The following is a 20,512-nucleotide window of genomic DNA, read 5'->3' as shown; positions in this document are numbered from 1 at the left end:
CACCAGTGCATGACTAACAGACTCTGTACTTGCAGTTTCCCTGGTGGAAAATGAGTATCCAGGATTGGATTTAAGAATGATCACCATGTGCTGGGAAAATTGGACATCCACATGCAGAAGAATGAAACTAGACCACTCCCTTTCACCATACACAAAGATAAACTCAAAATGGATGAAAGATCTAAATGTGAGACAAGATTCCATCAAAATCCTAGAGGAGAACACAGGCAACACCCTTTTTGAACTCGGCCACAGTCACTTCTTGCAAGATACATCCACGAAGGCAAAAGAAACAAAAGCAAAAATGAACTATTGGGACTTCATCAAGATAAGAAGCTTTTGCACAGCAAAGGATACAGTCAACAAAACTAAAAGACAACCTATAGAATGGGAGAAGATATTTGCAAATGATGTATCAGATAAAGGGCTAGTTTCCAAGATCTATAAAGAACTTCTTAAACTCAACACCAAAGAAACAAACAATCCAATCATGAAATGGGCAAAGGACATGAAGAGAAATCTCACAGAGGAAGACATAGATATGGCCAACATGCACATGAGGAAATGCTCCGCATCACTTGCCATCAGGGAAATACAAATCAAAACCACAATGAGATACTACCTCACACCAGTGAGGATGGGGAAAATTAACAAGGCAGGAAACCACAAAAGTTGGAGAGGATGCGGAGAAAAGGGAACCCTCTTGCACTGTTGGTGGGAATGTGAAATGGTGCAGCCAATGTGGAAAACTGTGTGGAGGTTCCTCAAAGAGTTAAAAATAGACCTGCCCTACGACCCAGCAATTGCACTGTGGGGATTTACCCCAAAGATATACAGATGCAATGAAACGTCGGGACACCTGCACCCCGATGTTTCTAGCAGCAATGTCCACGATAGCCAAACTGTGGAAGGAGCCTCGGTGTCCATCGAAAGATGAATGGATAAAGAAGATGTGGTCTATGTATACAATGGAATATTCCTCAGCCATTAGAAACGACAAATACCCACCATTTGCTTCAACGTGGATGGAACTGGAGGGTATTATGCTGAGTGAAGTAAGTCAATCGGAGAAGGACAGTGTATTTTCTCATTCATTTGGGGAATATAAATAATAGTGAAAGGGAATAGAAGGGAAGGACAAAGAAATGTGTGGGAAATATCAGAAAGGAAGACAGAGCATAGAGACTCCTAACTCTGGGAGGCGAACTAGGGGTGGTGGAAGGGGAGGAGGGCGGGGGGTGGGGGTGAATGGGTGACATTCACTGGGGGGGGCACTTGACGGGATGAGCACTGGGTGTTATTCTGTATGTTGGTAAATTGAACACCAATAAAAAATAAATTTATTAAAATAAAGAAAAAATGATCACCATGTTTTCTCAAAATCAGAGAGCTTGCTTTTTCTGTCATACGGTAAAAGGCCCAAGGAAAGACCATTTGAATACACGATGAGAAAGAGGCAAGGATGAGCGCTGTCACCAGAAACCAAATGGCTAGAAACTTGATCTTAAAATTCTGGCCTCTGGGCCTTTAATACACTCTATTGTTTTAACCACACGATCTGTGGTATTTTGTTACAGCAGCGCCCTAAACACTAATATAATGAGGCTCCACCCAGGTTCTCTCTTAAGCTCCACCACATCCCCACAGCTACTGGAAATTTTATTGCTGAAGATTCACGGACTGTCACTGCATATGACCTTCTGCCACAAGGAACTGCCTTGGAATGTGCCTTCTCCTAGGGTGTGGCTCATAGTCAAAGACCAGTTGATATGGAGAATCACAGGCCCCAGCCCCTTATCTCAATTTGGGACAACTTTTCCCTCTGCCCAATTTTGTCATTCTCAATTCTGTCTCCTACAAATTTATCTCACAAGAACATTTCTCCATAAATGTATCCAGTTCTCTTATAGTCAGTCTAGAGATAACCCTATGATAGGTATTTATAGGTTATTTTCTGTATCGTACTTCCATTCCAATATTCCTGGTGTATCTTCTCATTAAATATTATAGGAAGTGACTACCAAGCCATCCAAAAGCAAGGGTTCATCCCATGTTTGGCCCATACTTGTATAAAGGAAATAATTTGAGTCTTGTAAGACTGGTGCCTTGGAAAAAATAAGGGAGCTGCTTGAGATAGTGATAGGTAGGATGGTATAAAACATGGGACAATGTACCAGGCAATCCAGCTGCCTGGGGAAATGAACATGATAAAATACAAGGACTCTTTCAGTAACCTTAGATGAGCACTTGGACAATTGTAATTTGGTGTCAAGGAAATCGTGAGCTGAAAGGACTGTGACTTATGATGTATGTAGGATATCTTTATTTACATACATATATTAGCAAAATTGGGATTATTCTCTCTATAAACTTTGATGTACTATTTTCTCTCAGTATTTAAAATTCTTTAGGTCATAAAATAATGTTCAATAGCATAACTTTTGATGATTTCATAATTTTATATACTAGATATGCACCATAATTTATTTACCTACTTCTGTATTTTTGGACATTTATATTATTTTCTCATTTTTTTGCTATTATAAATAATACTAAAATGACTATCATTGCACATAAATCCCAATGAGTATTTCTGATTATTTTCTGGCGATAAATCTGTGGAAGTGGGATTACTGAGTCAAAAGGAAGACCATTTTGAAAGCTTTTGATATATTGCAGAGCTGTGACCCATAAGTGTAAAATATGCACTCCTTTCAGCCTTTCATTCAGGATATGTTTATTGAGTTGTACAAAACAATGGAAACTCTTTCTAGACGTTGGGGGGAAAAGGCAGAGCAGGGTATTATTCTCAGGTTTCTTATATTTCAGTGGGAAAGCAATGATAACTAGCAGCAAATATAAGATAATGCTAGAGAGTGATAAGTTAGTTCTATGAAGAAAAGCTAAAGCAGGTGGTAGGATATAATGAAGACATTTGTGACATGATCAGAGAGCTCTTGGAGGAAGGAAGTGACTGAAAAATCCAAATGACAGCTGAACTAGCCATGCAAAGAAATAATTGTCTACTCATAGCATGACCAAAAAGTACCCATTTAAAAAAAATCTGATTTTATAGGTGATAGTGGGATCTCATTGTTATGCTCAATTTTATCCTTTAATTATTTTTCAACTCTTTCTTCTTCATGCTTATTGATCATTTGCATTGTTCTCCTTATGATAGTCCCATCACGATTTGTCAATTTATGTATCTACCGGAGTGTTAGAGGTTTCCTTGCTAATCTTTAAGGATTCCTCACATGCTTAATATAATAACTTCTCAAAAGTCAATGTGTGTGCTGGATATTTATTCCCAATTTCCATTTGCCCTTTACTTTCATTTTTAGTATTTCTATGGAACTTCTCTTTCTCTTCAGATTTTTACATAGTCAAATCTATTCGTCTTTTCCTTTGTGATTTTCCATTTGCAACATGGCTTTCAAAATGACTTTCAAACGATCGTTTTTGTAATTTAGAAGTAAAAGTTCTCCTAGAATGATAGAAATTGAATTTGAACCTAGGTATCTCTGATCCCCAAAGCCTCCTTTCTTTTCATTGTAGCACATTACTTTAAAAATGAGCTGGCTTGTATAAATAAAGCCTGTGATTTTAGTTTTTTAACTTGTCCTTTATAGCCAGCCAGCCAGCTAAAGTATTGTTACTATCTAGAACAAATGAAATACAAGAAAAAATAAACTCTGATGTCTTTGGATTGTGAGATCTGGGGCAAGATGTTGTTTGGGCCCAATTAGTATAATCCAAGAAGTCAGGCAAGCCCCAGTGTAAGGGGGAATGCAAGTAGTCCTCAGAGTCCCAAAATGGTATCAAATTATTAGTTCTAGGGTCAGGAGATAAGAAAATAAAGCTATCAGCTAGAGTCAGAGACGTATGAGGCAGAAAGGCTGGAGCTGCAAATATAAAAAATATGGTTTGGTGCTTGATTTCCTCTTAGCCATAGGCTTTTTTTTTTTTTTTTCTTTTTTTTAGATTTTATTTTTATTTATTTGAGAGAGAGCATGAGTGGTGGGGAAGGGCAGAGGGAGAGGGAAAAGCAAACTCCCCGCTGAACAGGGAGTCCTACTTGGAGCTCAATCCTGAGACCCTGAGTCATGACCTGAGCAGAAGGCAGACACGTAACTGATTGAGCTACCCAGGTGCCCCTGAGCCATAGGCTTTTGATGTTAATTAGGACCAGGAACTTGATGTATCTGTCAGGGCAGAAACAGGCCCTAGAGTGGCCTGCTGTGCGTTTTCATTCAGAGGAATTAAAGAATATGTACTCTGCAATACAAAACAGCATAATATAAATACACACATATCCACATGCAATTTTATGTATGAGTCTTCATTAGATTATTAATTGTAACAGACATTATTTCAAGTCTGTTGACTTGAAATATTATTATTATTTCATTATTTCATTATTTCATTTCCTCTCTTCTGGTATGCCCCAAGCAAAGCAAGTTTATGAGGAAAGTGTATCCTTTTCTTGAGCAGCCAGGACTATATGTTTTTTTTTTAAATATTTTATTTATTTGTTTGAGAGAGAGAGTGAGAGTGAACAAGTGGGGGGGAGGGGCAGAGGGACAAGCAGACTCCCTGCTGAGTGGGGAGCTTGACTTGGGGCTTGATCTCAGGACCCCAGGATCATGACCTGAGCTGAAGTCAGACGCTTAACTGACTGAGTCGTCCAGTTGCCCCAGGACAATAGGTTTGATGTAAACTTTTTCCTGGTCTGATAAGAATAGAGAAGATATGTTGCTACTGACCTTTCTTTCCTATATTTTTTAGTTACTTTTTATTTCACATTCTGCATTACACTTGCTACACTCCAGCATCAGTTTATATCCAACTACATCTCAAACTTGGAATCCTTACACTTCCTCCAGAATCTTCTCACAAATCCGTTTCCCATGCTTGTAATTTATATGTACCCTCCAGGTTTTCACCTCATAAAAGGGTAAAGAAAAAAGAGACTTTTGTTTCTACGGTGTAAGGAGTTGAGGTCCCAGCAGTTCTGTCAGTGTGGCAGTTGATGAGCACTGGTCAGCCCGTATAAAACAACTCACAAAAAGAATCAAGACTCTCCTTCGAATGCTGCATTTGAGTCCTCTAATAATTTTTATCCAAGAAAAGACACCATTGTACCAGTCATTTACACCAGCAATGCTACTGTGACTATCAATATTAGCATCCCAGTTATCACTAAATGCTCTTGGTCATTCCCCTTGTGAATAATTGCACATAGCATGATCTACTCTTTCTATAAAGCCTGGAATAACATACTTAAGACTCACACTTGAGAAGCAAAATATAAATGCCCCTCTTTTCTGGTGCTCCTGTTTTCATGGAGCAATAAATGAAGAAGCAGGAATGAAGATACATGCAAACGCATAAAAGTAACTCTGGTTCATAAGAAAATCTATCATTTACAGGAAGGTGGAGTGAAAATGGTACAGGTTTTGGAGACTTTCAGCCCTGAATGAAACTGCAGCTCTACACAAAAGGTTTTTGTGAAATTGATTTATACTCTCTATTTACCACTTCTAGAATGATGCTTGGCCTATGATAGTTGCTCATTACGAAAGTAACAATAAGAGCAAAACAATTTTAGATTTTCTGTTGAGTAAGTGAGGTTCTAAGTAAAAGGACCCACTTTGATGTTTATGGTAATTAGATGTTTTCCTTTGAAATAATATGAAACCAAAATTCCTAGTGTTCTAGTATAATCTCCTTGTTCCTGCCCATGATTCTTTTGAACAGTGAGACAACAATATTCTCTAGGAAGAATCTGTATTTTGACAATTGTGCATTTGCTTGATAGTATTTTCTGAAATAAGTAGTAGTGGTTTAGCTATGTTGCAGATACTACAGTGCTTTTCATGTGTGTCTATATTTTTCCAAACGCAAAATAAAAGTTCAGAAAAATCAATTACAGCATGTGACCCTGTTTTACTAATTATATCAAATCAAAAATCAGTTTTAGCCTCTTTTTCTGAGGCTGTAAATAAAATCCCCAACTGGGTGGCATATTTCCTGTCAAGACAAAGAGAGAGCCAATTAGCAGAAGCAAGTTCATCTGGTAAGGCCTAAAGAGACCCACGCCCCAGTTTGTATTTTGTCTACTTACATGATATGAAAAACTAATTAAACTTTAAAAAATCTCACTGTCCTCATTTGTCAAATGCAGATAGTGACACTGATCTTCCCAATGCATAAAGTTATTAGGAGGGCCACCTAGCACAACAGTGGAAATGTGCTGTAACAATGCAAATGCAGTACAGAATCACACTTTCTTGACAGAACTTGTTGCCAGTCAAGGCTTCTGCTGTGAGTTGCCTTGGGTTATACAATTCAAGGTGAAGGCCCAGAATTCAAACCATCAAATAGAGTATATAGGAACTACAGAATGGAGAATAGGCTGGTCTAGGGTGAAAAACAGATAAGAAGTAAGGAAAGAAATTCCTAGTAAGAAAATAGATTCAGAAGAGAAAGATTTAAAGGCTCTGACTGCAAATAAGTATTGCTGAGCATAACTGCTCCCCAACATACCAGGTTTCGAAGGACCCATTGTGTTTCAACAGCTAATGTTGGACAGATGTAGCTGGACTGGTTGCTATGGAGACACTATGGGGGGACCTCCCACCTCATCATAATGGTTATTAACCCCACACACAACCTTGGAACTTTAGAAGGGTGGAGGCCGGAAGACACCTGTGTCCATGAGTTCCTTCCATTTATATACTGCAGAATATCGTTTGACTCCAGAGAAAAAATGTTTAGCAATGCATTTGGGGAAGGTTATGAGCAAATAAGAAAATATGTGCTTTATCTCTGACTTAAATATGATTTGAAGCATTAGTTGACAGCCTATGAAAGGGATTTCAAAGAGAAGAATCCACCTTCAGCTCTTGGGAAGCGTCATTTGGCTTTTTGGGAAAATATGAATTTTCTGAACTTCATCGCTAATCGAAAATGAAGTTACTGTATTAGTCAGGTTTCCCTAGAGAGTATGTGTGTACAAGAGAGACAGAGAGACAGAGATATTTTAAAGAATTGGCTGACAAGATTATGAGGGCTGGAGAGTCTGAAATCCACAGGGTAAGCTGGCAGGCTGGAAATTCATTGAAGCATTGATGTTTATATTCTTGAGTCTGAAGTTCGCAGAGAGGGCGAGCAGACCTGAAACACAGGCCAGATTTCTATATCAGTCTTGAGGAAGAATTACTTTGAGAAACCTCAGTTTTGCTCTGAAGTCTTACAACTAATTGGCTAAGGCCCACTCATATCATGGAGAGTAATTTGCTCTACATAAAGTCAACTGATTGTAAATGTTAATCACATCCACAACTACTTTTACAGAGACATCTAGACTAGTATTTGACTAAACAATTGGGTACTATAGCCTAGCCAAGTGGACACAGAGAGCTGACTATCACAGATCCTTACCTCATAGGGGTAAAGGTGATAAAATATAGAACATTTAGCAAGGGTGTTGACACAAATTACTTTGTCAGTATTTAGTTTGAGTAACTGGTAGTACTAAGGAATTTAAAGGCAATACATTTCAAATACATACATATATGCCTAAAATCTTTTCCAGTTAGCTAGATAATATATGTATATTAAAGAAATTGATGTGATTTGGGTCAATGAAACCAGAGAAAACAATGTTATGTATGGAAAGGAGCACAGCATTTTTATGTATCAGACACAAGTCTGAATCTAACTTATGCTCTACTTTGGATAAGCTGCTCTCATCCTCAATTTCTTTGTCTGAAAAATGGATCTAATAACGTCACTTCAAAGGGTTTTGGAAATACACAAAGCACCTAGAACATGGAGTTTTTCAGAAAATATAGCCTAATATATAAAAATTAGTATTATTTTTTTTCTATTCTCTATTTTCAGCTTGCTGAGTTGAAGCACATTCTCCCATCTGAGGAAAACATTATAACATTACATAACTTTCTATTTATGATTACTAAATGCAGTCCAGGATAGTGTATAAATTCAACCTCATACAGTAAAGGTTTTGTCTCCTTCCCATTGGCTATAACCAAGGGTGAAAGTCTTTCAGAGGAGACCGGGCATGGCTTGTTCTTTCACTTCTCCTTGCCATCCCTCTTCTGAACTCTGAGTGAAGGGTTATAATGAGCCAGTAATTGTCATTGGCAGCTGCAGGGTGCTGACACGATGCAGAATTGCCCTGGCCTTCCCCTAATGCGTAAGGCATCTGCAGACCTGGTATTATGTGTATAGAGTGTACGGTCTTCCACTGAAGACTACTTTTTTTTTGAGGTATAATTGACATAAAACATTATGTCAGTCTTAGGTGGACAGCATAGTGATTTCATATTGATATGTATTGCAAAAGGATCATCACAATAAGTCTACTTAACATCTTTTACTATATGTAGTCGTAGAAATTTTTCCTGTGATAAGAATTTTTAAAAATCAATTAATTAATTATTTCATTCATTCTCCACACCCAGCATGGAGCCCAAAATGAGGCCTGAACTCATGACCTAGAGATCAAGACTGAACTGAGATCAAGAGTTGGATACTTAACCAACTGAGCCACGCAGGGACCCTTCTATGACGAGAACTTTTAAGATTTATTTTCAAATATGCAATACAGCATCATCAGTTATAGTCTTCATGCTGTGCATTACATTCCATGACTTATTTTATACTGGAAGTTTGTACTGCTTCACTCCCTTCACCAATTTTGACCACCACCCCACATTCTGACTCTAACAACTAAACTACCAATCTGTTCTCTGTATCCACGAGGTCTATTTGTTTTATTTATTTATTTATAGATTCCACATATAACTGAAATCATATGGCATTTGTCTCTCTCTGACTTATTTCACTTAGCATAATGTCCTCAGGGTCCATGCATATTGTTGCAAGTGGCAAGATTCCATTCTTTTTTATGACTGAAAAACATTCCAGTATGTGTGTGTATGAATTATCCATGAATGGACACTTAGGTTGTTTCCATATCTTGGAATTACAATGCTTCAATGAACATAAGGATGCATATACCTGGTGTTTTCATTTTCTTCAGATAAGTACCCCAAAGTGGAATTGCTAGATCATAAGGTAGTTCTATTTTTAATTCTTGGAGGAACCTCCATACTGTCTTCCATGGTGGTTGTACCAATTTACATTTCTATCAACAGTGTACCAGGGTTTTCTTGTATCCACATCCTTACCTGCACTTTTTAGTTCTCTTTTTGATAACAACTATTCTAACACATATAAGGTCATCTCATTAGCGTTTTGATTTGAATTTCCCTAGGGATTAATCATGGTGAGCATCTTTTCATGTGTCTGTTGACCATCTGTATATCTTCTTCAGAAGAATGTATACTCAGATCCTCTGCCAATTTTTAGGTGGAATTTTTAAAATTTTATTTTATTTTTGCTATTGAGTTGTATGTCCTATATTTTTTATATTAACCTTTTATCAGATATATGGTTTGCAAATATTTTCTCCCATTCAGTTGGCTTTTTGTGTTGCTGATGATGTCCTTTGTTATGTAGAAGATTTTAAATTTAAAGTAGTCCCACATGAAGGCTACTTTTAGAGGGGCATATGTGTCTCTTCATTGGCTGCCTTCATCGATAATCCACTTTCAACATTTTCTCTTCAGAAGGAGCCATGAGACTATGAGGTCCTCTTGCTTCTGTCTCCTGGGGGCGTTTGGGAATATGGGAGGGGAGCAGCATACTTATTTCTATTGGTTGGGGCTACTCTTATAAAATTCCCACGTTCAAATATCAACTTGTTTGACAAAAAGCAGATAGTCCTCTTTGTTTGCATTTCTGAGGGCACACACTTCAAGTTCCTAGAGAACTCTCATAATATAATGTTGTCAGGAAGCATTAGGATAGCCCTATAGATTTGTAATGCTGTGAACATCATCTGGTGAGTGAAATGCCCATCTATCTTTCTTGACATACTCAACCTCTGAGGATGGTTTTCTCAGAGCTCCACTACCTATTATCTGTTGGCTTTTGGGGTGAATTGGTGAGGGGGATCATAGGAGAGAGTAACGTCTTTGGTACCATGGGTGTTTTATTCCCTAGGACTGAAAATGTTTTTTAAAAATGACTCTCTTTGTTTCTCCTTACCCCTCCTCAGTCATCCATTACACATCCTGGGTTGAAGTTATCCAGTGGCAATCATTCCAGAAATATTTCCATCTCATCTTTGTATCTGGCCCCATTCATTTATGGCTCTTCTCTGAATGCTGAATTATGGAGCAACTAGGAAAATTTCACTCAGCATCCTATTACAGTAGCTATTATTAGCAGCAGCAGGAACTGTAGCTCCTTTGTGCACACCAAATTGGTAGCCCTCTGTTTTTCTCCTTTATGACCATTGTATAATATATAGTTTCTGGATGGTGGCTTTTTGGGGCATAAATATTGTAACTTTCTTCTACATAGATTTCCAATAGGGACTCCTCTACAATCATTTCATGGTTTTAAAATAGTTCCATACCCTCTTCAAGACCTTGTTTCTTGTTTCAGAGAGAATTATCAGTCTTCCTCAGGCTGAGAAAAATAACATTCAGAAAATAGAATTATAACACATTCCCCAGGGCTTTTTTTTTTCTATCGGGTGACTGTAAAGGAAGCCAACTAAGGCACTTCACCAGGGTTGTCATTTTTCTGCATGCAAATCCTGGCCACATCTTCCTTTAGACTCCACTTTCCTGTGTATGTGGCTCAATTCCCAGTTCAACTAATTATCTAACATTGAAACCAAGAAGCAACAAAATCCTGGGTAATCTAGAAGAACTCCATTCTTATGAGTTGAAATATCATGCTGTACTGCCCTGGGGGTGCTGTTTTAATCATGGCCCATGCTATTCAGGCTTAGTTAAACATAACTGTAGGTATTTCTTAATTAGTACCTTGAAAGAGCTGGCAGTGAAATATTTTGAATAGGCCCATGGTAAGTAAACTAATTTTTATCTACCTGAGGCCAAACAGAACATTAGGATGCCCTTGGCAGGGTCATAATCACCCCTCCCTTCAACCCAACATTCTGTTAAACTGGAACCAGAGAAAAATTAGAGTTTCACTTAATCTAAATTGAATACCTTTTTACTGATGTTTGTCACTCATATAGAAGATGTCCTTTCTTCAAATTTCTCATGGATAATCCCCAAACAAAACTAGACTTTTCTGGGAGCATCAGGGAAAAATGTAGAGCTTGCTGAAGATCCTGTAAGACAGAGATGATGAGTTCCCGTGGCCCAGCGCTGAGCTTTGAAGTAGCAAAATCATTCTCCAGATGGCATTTACTTAGTCTCCATTTTCTCCCCTTCCTATCTTGTGTTTAGATTTCCTGGCTTTTGACTACTTATCTGACATCTCTTTCTCTTCACTCCTTCCCACAGGTTTCTTAGTTTCTCTGCTGGAGTCATTTCAATCTGCTCCAGCTTCTTTATTTTGTGTTCTGTGTCTATTTCCTAAAACTGTTTTCAAGGGCTTCAAATACTTTGATTTTTGAGGATTTTGTGCTCACTAAGGGAAAGACAGTTTCGTTTCTAGGATTCTCCTTTTTCTTAAGGCAACACGTTATAACAAATAACAAATAATGTCTTCTTGTTACATACTAATATTCAAAATAAGGGATTTTTAAAACTTCTACTCAATGCAAGATAAAATGATTTATAATTTACTATTTACCAATTATGTGCTGAAACCAATGTTAAATGGCACCTTATATCCCATTGATATATCTGTTGATATTTTAGCATCCTTTGTAGACTGATACCTCTAGCAGAGGCCTAGATGGCCAGCTCACTAATAGGTGTCTGGGTGATCCTGGCCCTGAGTTCTACCAAGCGTATTAATCCATATATACAATACTAAGGTCAAATAAAACTGAGATTTAAGCACTACAGAATTTTTAAAAATGAATTTTAATAAATGTACATAACATAAAACTTATAATTTTAAACATTTCTTGGTATAGTTCAGTGATATTAGATACATGTATGGTGTTGTGAAACCATCACCACCATCCATCTCTACAGATCTTTCCACCTTGCAAAATGGAAGCTCTATACACATTAAACAATAGCTTCTCATTTCTCCCTCTTCCTGCCCTGAAAGCCACCATTCTACTTTCTGTCTCTATGAGTTTAAGTACCTCATTTATGTAGAATCATATAATGTTTGTTCTTTTGTGACTGGCTTATTACACTTGACCCGATGTCCTCTAATTTCATCCATGTTATAGTGTGTTACAGGATTTCCCTCCTTTTTAAAGCTGAATACTATTCCATTGTATGTACACATCACATTTTGTTTACCTCACCCAACCATGGTTGTGTGGGTTGCTTCCATATTTTAGCTCTTGTGAATAATGCTGCTATGAATATGGGTGTGCAAATAACTTTTCGAGTCCTTGCTGTCATTTCTTTTGAGTATATGCCCAGAAGTGGAATTGCTAGGTGATATGGTAATTCTATTTTTAAGTTTTTGAGGAATGAGCATACCATTGTCCACAATGGATGTACCATACATTCCCACCAAGAGTAAACAAAGGTTCTAATTTCCCCCAAATTCTTACCAACATTTGTTGTTCTCTTTTCTTTTCTTTACTTTTTTTCTTAATAGTAGCTATCCTAATGTGTGAGGTAGTATAGCTTTGATTTGCATTTCACTAGTGATTAGTGATACTGAGCATCTTTTCATGTGCTTGTTGGACATTTGTGGATCCTCTTTGGAGAAATATCTATTCAAATCCTTTGCCCATTTTTATTTTCTAATTAATTAATTTATTTTTAAAGATTTTATTTATTTATTCATGAGAGACACACAGAGAGGCAGAGATAGAGATATAGGCAGAGGGAGAAACAGGCTCCCTGTGGGAGCCTGATGCAGGACTCAATCCAAGGACCCTGGGATCATGACTTGAGCCAAAGACTCAACCACTGAGCCACCCAGGTATCCCATTTTGCCCATTTTTTAAATCATATATGTTTTCTGTTGTTGTCTGGTTTTACAAATTCTCTGTATACTCTGGACATGTATTAGGTATATAATTTTAAAATATTTTCTTCCATTCTATGGGGTACTTTCTTTATTCTATTGTTAATGTTTGTGATGCACAATTTTAAAAAAATTTTTGAGAAGTCCAATTTGCCTATTTATTTATTTATAATTTTATTTTGTTACCCGTGTTTTTGGTGTCATATGTAAGAACTCACTGCCAAATCCAAATGTGATGAAGCTTTTATCCTATGTTTTTTTCCCCCAATGTTTCATAGATTTAGGTCGTACATGTTGGCCTTTCATCCATTTTGAATTAAGTTCTTTGGATAATGTTAGTTAAGGAATCAACTTCAATTTTTTGCATGTGATAATCCAGTTTTCCCAGAATCATTTGTTGAAAAAATTGCCCTTTCCCTATTGGCTTATCCTAGAACCCTTGTCAAAAATAATTTGATCATATCTGTGAAGCTTTGTTTTTGGTCAATACCCAATTCCTTTTGGTTTATATGTCTGTCTTTTGTCAGTATTACATTGCTTTGATTACCATAGCTTTACAGAAAGTTTTGAAATCAGAAAGTGTGAGTCCTGTAGGGTTTTTTGTTTTTGTTTTTGTTTTTTGTTTTTTCTGTTGTTGTTTTTTGTTTTTTTCCAAGATGGTTTTAGCTATTTGGGGACCTTTGAGATTCCAGTTGAATTTCAGAATATGTTTTTCTCTTTCTGCAAACAACATCATTAAGATTTTAATATTAATATTAAGATTACATTGAATCTGTAGAGTGTTTTGGATTGTATGGGCCTTTCAACAATAGTAAGCCTTCCAATTCATGAATATGGGATGCTTTCTCATTTATTGATGTATTTTTTTCATTTCTTTCAGCAAAATTTTGAAGTTTTCATTACACCAGTCTTTCAGCTACTTGGTTAATTTAATTACTAAGTATTTTCTTTCTTTCTTTCTTAATTTTGATGCTATTTAAAGGGATTATTTTTGTAATTTCCTTTTCATATTCAATTTTTGTGCGTAGAAATGCAATCGATTTTTTTGTTGTTGTTGTTGACTGTCTATCCTGCTACTTTCCTGAGTTTGAGCATGATTGTTATTAGTTCTTCTTTAACTATTTGGTTAAATTCATCCATGAAGTCATTGTGTCCAGAGTTTTTCTTTATCAAAATACTTCTGCTTTTGTTTTCTAAAGATTTTATGTATTCATGAGAGACACAGAAAGAGAGAGAGAGAGGCAGAGACATAGGCAGAGGGAGAAGCAGGCTCCATGTGGGGAGCCCGATGTGGCTGGCATTTGATCCTGGGACTCCAGGATTATGCCCTGAGTCAAAGGCAGACGCTCAATCACTGAGCCACCCAGGCGTCCCTGTCAGGATACTTTTGATTACTGATTCAATCATATTAGTTATAGGACTACTCAGATTTTCTATTTCTTCGTGACTTAGTTTTGGTAGGTTTTGTGTTTCTATGAACTCATCCATTTTATATCTTATCCAGCTTGTTGATGTATAATTATTCATGGTACTATTTCTAATCTTTTTTTTTTAATTTGTGTATAATTGGTGGTAAGGTCCCCACTCTCATTTCTAATTTTAGTAATTTAAGTCTTCTTTTGTTCTTAACCCATTTATCTAAAGGTTTATCAATTTTGTTGATCTTTTTAAGAAACAACCTTTGGGTTCATATGTTTATTCTGTTGTTTTTCTATTCTCTTTTATTTATGTCTTCTCTAATTTTTATTACTTTCTTCTGCCAGCTTTTGCTTTAGTTTGCTCTTATTTTTTAGTTCCTTAAATTTTGAAGTTAGATTTAATTTGAGATCTCTTTTTGCATTTTAACATAAGCATTTATAGCTATAAATATGTGCTTTAGTTCCATTTTGCTGGGTATCATAAATTTTGATATGCTGTATTTTCATTTTCTTTCACTCCTAAGTACATTCTAATTTCCCTTATGATTTTTCTGGTTCATTAGTTTTTTTAAAAGAGTGTTTTTAAATTTTGATAAGTATGTGAACTTTTCAGTTTTCTTTCTGTCATTGATATCTAATTCCACACCACCGTGATCAGAAAAGATATTTTGTGTGATATCTATCTTTTACAATATATTGATGGGGCACCTGGGTGACTCAGTAGGTTAAGCATCTGCCTTTGGCTCAAGTCATGATCCCAGGATCCTGGGATTGAACACTATAGCGGGTTTTCTGCTAAGTGGGGAGCCTGCTTCTCCATCTCCCTCTGCCTGTCGATCTCCCAGCTTGTGCTCTCGCTATCAAATGAATAAATAAAATCTTTCAAAAAATAAAATAAAATATATTGAGACTAAACTTGTAGCCTAACATATGGCCAATCCTGGAAAACATCTAATTTTTGCTTCTGAAAAATGTGTGTGCACTTGTTGGATATTCTGTACATGTATGTTACATCTAATTGGCTTATCATGTTGCTTAGTCCTCTTTTTTACTTAGTTATCTTCTGTCTGATTGTTCTATCCATTACTGAGCTTGGGGTATGGAAATCTCCAACTATTACTGTACAATTGTCTATTTTCCCTTTCAATTCTGTCCGTTTTTGCTTTATATATATTTTGATGGTATGTCACTAGGTACAAAAGTATTTTTAACTGTCATTTCTTCTTTAGTGAAACTTTGCTAATATATAATTCCTTCTTTATGTCTTTTAATCTTTTTTGATTTAAAGTCTATTTGCCTAATAGTACTATATCCACCCCTGCTTTCTAGTCATTGTTATTCACATGGAGTATGTTTTCTATCCCTTAAATTTCAAGCTACTTGTGTCTTTGGATCTAAAGTGATTTTCTTATACATAGTATATACTTGGATCATATGTTTTTACCCATTCTGCCAATTTCTGTCTTTTAACTGAAGATTTTAGTCCATTTATATTTCCTGTAGTTACTGTTAAGGAGTTATTTGCTTCTAGTGTTTTTCTATTTGCTTTCCATGTGCCTTATAGCTTTTTGTCTCTCATTTCCTGTCCTCTCTGTGTTTAGTTTATGATTTTGTAGTGAACTATTTGAATTCCTTTCTCACTTCCTTTTATATATATTCCATAGTGACTTTTCTTTTTGGTTACCATGAGACTTATATTTAGCATTCTAAAGTTATAATACTCTAATTTGAATTTATCCCAGCTCAATTTCAATAACATACAAAAATTCTGCCATTCATAGTTTTATCTTCATTCATTTTGGTTGTTGATATCACAAAATTAAATCTTTCTACATTCTATGCCCCTAAATTTAAGCTAACAACTCTTTTAAATGCATTGGTCTCTTGAATTATGCAGAAAACAAGACTTAGAGTTATAACCAAATTTATAATAATACTACCTTCTGATCAATGATTTTTTTTAAAGATTTTATTTATTGATTTATGAGAGACACAGAGATAGAGAGGCAGAGACATAGGCAGAGGGAGAAGCAGGCTCCCTGACAGGAGCCTGACAAGATTCAATCCCAGGACTCTGGGATCACAATCTGAGCCAAAGCCAGAAGCTTAGCCACCGATTCATCCAGGTGCTCCTATTGATTGTTTTTTGTTTTTTTTTTAATATATTATTTTCTTAACTCATGTAAAGCAATAAATATATTTATAAACTGTTACAATAATGTTGGTTTTTATAATTGTCCATGTATTTACCTTTACTTTATTTCTCCATGTGGCTTCAACTTCTTGTTTAGTGGTGTTTCATTTCACCTTGCAGGACTCACTTGAGTGTTTCTTGGAGAGGAGGTCTACTGGTAACTAATTCACTCAGCTTTTGTATATCTGGGAATATCCTAAGTTCCTCCTCACTATGAAGGACAGTTATGCTAAATATAGTATTGTTGCTGATATCGTCTTCTTTATTTTTTTTCCTTTTATCATTTTGAATATATTGGTCCACTGCCTGTGGTCTTTAATGTTTGTGATGATAAATCTCTTATTTTCTTTTTAAGAATCCCTTGTGTGTGATGATTTATTTTTCTCTTGCTGCTTTACAGACCCTCTCTTTGTTTTAGTCTTGTGGAAGTTTAATTATAATGTGTCTTTGTATGGATCTCTTTAAGTTTATCTTACTTAGAATTTGTTGACCCTCTTGGATGTTTGTACTCATGTCTTTCATCCCATTAGGATGTTTTCAGTCATTTCTTAAAACATTCTTTCTTCTTCTTTCTCTCTTTTCTCTTTCCAAGAATCCTGCAATGCACATATTGGTTCATTGGATTTTGTTCCATAAATTTCTTAGGTTGTGTTCATTTTCTCCAGCTTTTTTTTTTCCTTTCTATTTCTACTTGAAAATTTCCATTGATGCATCTTCAAGCTTGCAGATTATTTCTTCTGCCTGTTCCAATCCCTTGAGTTCCTCTAGTAAAGTTTTCATTTTAGTTATTTTACTTTTCAATTACAAAATTTCTTTTCGGTTTCTTTTTAGGTTTTCCATCTTTTTATTGACTTTTCCATTTTTTTCATACATTATTTTATCAACCTTATCAACATTTTCCTTTAGTTCTTTGAGCATCTTTAAGGATTTGCTTTTGTCTTCATTTAGTATATCTCCCTTAAGATCTTTTTGGAGAAAGTTTCTGTTGATTTATTTTTCTTCTTTGAATGGATTATACTCTCCTATTTCTTGGTATTTGTCTTGTGTTTTTTGTTGTTGTTGAAAATTGGAAATTTCATTTAATAGTGTGGTAACTCTGGAAATCAGATTTCTTCCTTTCTCAGGTACTGTAGTTTCTGCTTATTGTTATTATTATTACTATTATTATTTTATTGATGTAGGTTGTCTTTACTCTATAACAATAAATCTTGTGCAAAGAATCAGCCTGAGGTGTAAACTTAAGGTCTTCTCAGGTCTTTACTGGGCCTTTGCTTGGGCATGCATAGCCATTTTCTATTTCCCCCATATATATAGTTGTTTTTGAATGTTTTAGTCTTTAATGTCTTTTTACACAAAAAGGTAGAAATAAAAAGGGGTTAAAAGGGTACCAACCCATTAAATCCATGTCTGCATCTCTGTGATCAGAAGTAGCAAACAGCATAAGAACACAGGTGCCCAATATATGGAGGGCAAGGTCCTTTTCACTCACCTTCACTCCCCTTTCAGGAAAATATGCCTGGCTGCCTGCCATGTGGCTGGGATGGCGAATGGGTAGGTGCTAATGTGTAAAAGCTTAAAGTGTCAGAAATTAACCAGAATTTACTGTCTCAGCCTTCCCTTGGCAATTGTAAGCCTCCAACAGATGAGAGTTCCAAAATGGTTACATTGGAACGATTCTGTCATTGCAATTGTTACATGGGTCGGGAGATGGATTTCTTTTTTTTTTTTTTTTTAAGATTTATTTATTTATTCATTTAGAGAGAGCGAAGAGAGAGGCAGAGACACAGGCAGAGGGAGAAGCAGGCTCCCTGAATGGAAGCCCGATATGGGACTCGATCCTGGGTCTCCAGGATCACACCCCCGGCTGCAGGTGGCGCTAAACATCTGCGCCACCAGGGCTGCCCAGAAGATGGATTTCTAATGTTTCCTACTCTGCTATCTTTCCAGAACTCTGAACACTACAGAATTTTTAGAGCATATACTCCTGCATTTATGTTTTAGGCACACTTTCTCAACATATGCAAACTATTCGAAGTAAGATTTTAAAAAATTTTATAGATAAATTAAATTTCAGTAGCATTAAATAGCATATTTATAGATTGTAGAATAGCATTGAAACCTATTCTTGGTAGCTCCGTGGATATAGTGCTTTATATTGTGTCATGAAATATATAATGAATGAGGTCTGAGGAAGGTGAGGCAGAGGCTGCAATATGCTTCTTTGTTAAGGAAAAGAGCGTGGACAATTAAACATCTTGGGTAAAGCCCAGGCCTTCATGTAGAAAATGGAGAATTTCTTAAGGAGATGGCAATTTGGTAAAATTTCAAATAGTACAATATATGCAGATAATATAGAGCAGTTCTCAAGGGTGTGAACTAAATGGATACGAATCCATCATGTATTTGCTGATTTGATCTTAGAACATCATTTAGACTCTCAAAAATTTGGTATTATACCTATAAAATTAGTAATAGTAGTACCAATCTCATAAGAGCATTTTGAGATTTCAATGAGTAAATGTGTGTATATCATTTAGTACAGAGTCTGATACACAGTAAACACCAAAGTTATTATTATCTAGCTCCTATTAATTCAAAAAACACTAAGTGTATAATAATGTGTTGAGAGGTTTGATATTTGACTGTCACTGTCATTTTGAACTTAGCACTTTAAGAGTAAATATTTTAGGTTTTATTTTATTAAATATTAATGCTTTTATCCTAAGGGTCCTTTAGAAGTGATTTTATTCCTTTCTGATTGGAAAGTATTTGCATATCTCATCACATGAATTTGTTAATTTGAACCCTATTTCCAGAAAATGAGCATCTTTGAATAATATGGTATTTGAAGTTCTTCTTGCGTATATACATACATGCAATTTTTGAATCAACAGTTGTTGCTTGTTCTCATTTGAGTGCATGAGTTTTCTAGGGCTGCTGTAACAGTGGTATAAATTGAGTGGCTTCAACAATAGGATGTATTGCCTGATAGCTCTGGAGTCTAGAAGCTGGAGATCAAGGCATTGATATGTCCATATTCCTTTTTATGGATCCAAGGAAAGATCTGTTCCAGAACTCTCCAACTTCTCTGGTGGTTTCCTGGCAATCTTTGGTGTTCTTTGGCTTATAGGCATATTACGCTGATCTCTGTATTCACGTTTATGAGGCATTCTCCCATGTGCATGGTTATGTCTAAATTTATTCTTTTTATATAGACACCAGTCATATTGAATTAGAGACCTATCCTACCCTGGTATGACCTCATATTAATTAATTATATCTAATAATAACCCTACTTCCAAATGAGTTCATATTCTGTGGTACTTGGGGTTTAAGACTTCAATGCATGAATTTGAGGAGATAAAATTCAATCCATATGGGTGGTTTTCCTTTATTTGATATACAGACACCTGAACATGCACATAATGTTAAACACAAACACACACATGTGAGCATATACATTCATAACCTTACCATTGCATTACAGGCTGCTAGACTAAACTCCCTGAAAGTGATTTTCTGCCTTATTCAGGAGTGATCACAGCTCCAGTTTATCATTACTTAGTGGTATCTAGCAGATTGTTCCAAAGCAGCATATGCTGTGAATACCAAAAATCTCAAGAGGATGAGAGGTATGAAGAATAGATATTAACAGGTCCAACTATTAGAGAGAAATATGTAGAGAATAAATAATTGCACTTGTGTAGTTTGGTCCCCTGTAACTAAGGATGACAGTTTTGTTGCTCTTGTTCATTACTAGTGGGGTGGATCCTAAGCATGTGTACATACAATGTAAGAAAGATGTCAGGGAGGATCCCTCTGCTCCAGATCCCTTCTCCTGTTCTGTGCTAAGTCCATATTAGCATGGAAGGACCTG

At 36.1% G+C, this 20,512-nt stretch overlaps 1 long non-coding RNA gene across 10 annotated transcripts in view; it reads right to left on the bottom strand.

The window, feature by feature from the left end:
• The window catches only part of LOC140611833 (uncharacterized), an 85,924-nt gene extending 67,646 nt beyond the window's left edge, over positions 1–18,278 (bottom strand). For 8 of the 10 annotated variants that reach the window (XR_012013082.1, XR_012013080.1, XR_012013081.1 and 5 more), the window contains exons 1-3: positions 18,125–18,278; positions 11,121–11,245; positions 6,550–7,179 (exon numbers count right to left, since the gene is read on the bottom strand). This is a non-coding gene — a long non-coding RNA (uncharacterized lncRNA). Of the gene's footprint in view, positions 1–3,140; positions 4,733–5,929; positions 6,034–6,549; positions 7,180–11,120; positions 11,246–18,124 lie in introns of those variants that run through there. The other 2 variants (XR_012013078.1, XR_012013079.1) reach the window with 2 other exon arrangements.
• Positions 18,279–20,512: the final 2,234 nt, after the last annotated feature.

The sequence above is a fragment of the Canis lupus genome, chromosome 20 (genome assembly GCF_048164855.1).
Source record: "Canis lupus baileyi chromosome 20, mCanLup2.hap1, whole genome shotgun sequence".
In the NCBI taxonomy this organism is placed as follows: Eukaryota; Metazoa; Chordata; class Mammalia; order Carnivora; family Canidae; genus Canis; species Canis lupus.
The sequence above is the reverse complement of the archived record's forward strand: the minus strand, read 5'-3'. Positions and strand labels throughout refer to the sequence as shown.